We start from the raw sequence: 821 nt of genomic DNA, 5'->3' as shown, positions 1-821 counted from the left end.
TGAGGCCATACAGTGATCTGACAACACCTGACTTCTTCACAGCCTATGCTGTAGAGACCTCATCTGTCTCCATTGCTGCTCTCGCCTTAGTAGCTGGAACAGTGCACATGCATCAAAGGTGCTCAATAAATATAGTAAGTGAACGAGAAACTTCTCCCCAAACAGGATGAAATTTGAGGCAAGTGTTTGTTCCAACAACCCTGGCAACAGCCTGCAACAGACTCTAAAAGAGTGGTTTGCAAAGTGTGGTCCCGGGTGCATCACCTGGGACCTTGTCAGAAATGCAAAGTCTCAAGCCGCAACCCAGTAATCTGGCTGGGGCCCAGTAAAACGTTTCAACAAGCTCTCCGGGTTGATTCTACTACACGTTAAACCAAGCACTCTGAATGCCTACGAAAAACAACTTGCAGATGGAGAAGCCAAAATTGTGGCCAAGCCTGACCCAGAACCCAGGTGTTCTTGACCCTCTCCTTTTCCCCAGCCCGGGGCACAAAGAACAGAAGAACTCCATCATCCACCCCACCAGGTTTCTGGAACGAAGATTTGGAAATACCAAGGGTCTAGAAACAGAGGGCGGGGCATTCCTCCCGGGAATAGAAGGCGGGGCCATGTGCTCTGAGCCCCGCCTCATCCCTGTTGCCCCGGGAAACCCCGGGTTGTAACAATAACCCGCTGACGCGCTCAGGGGAGGGATCCAGCCGAGTCCGTGGGCGGGACAGCCCTGCTTCGGACCAATGAGAGTGCCCGGGCCCCGCCCCCGCGCCCCCTCCCCTAGAGCAAAGCAGGGGGCGGGGTCGCGCCTGCCTTGTCTTCCCTGCTCC

This window comes from Bison bison, unplaced genomic scaffold, assembly GCF_000754665.1.
Source record: "Bison bison bison isolate TAMUID 2011002044 unplaced genomic scaffold, Bison_UMD1.0 scf7180017864484, whole genome shotgun sequence".
NCBI classification, from domain to species: Eukaryota; Metazoa; Chordata; class Mammalia; order Artiodactyla; family Bovidae; genus Bison; species Bison bison.
Note: the sequence above shows the minus strand (reverse complement) of the source record.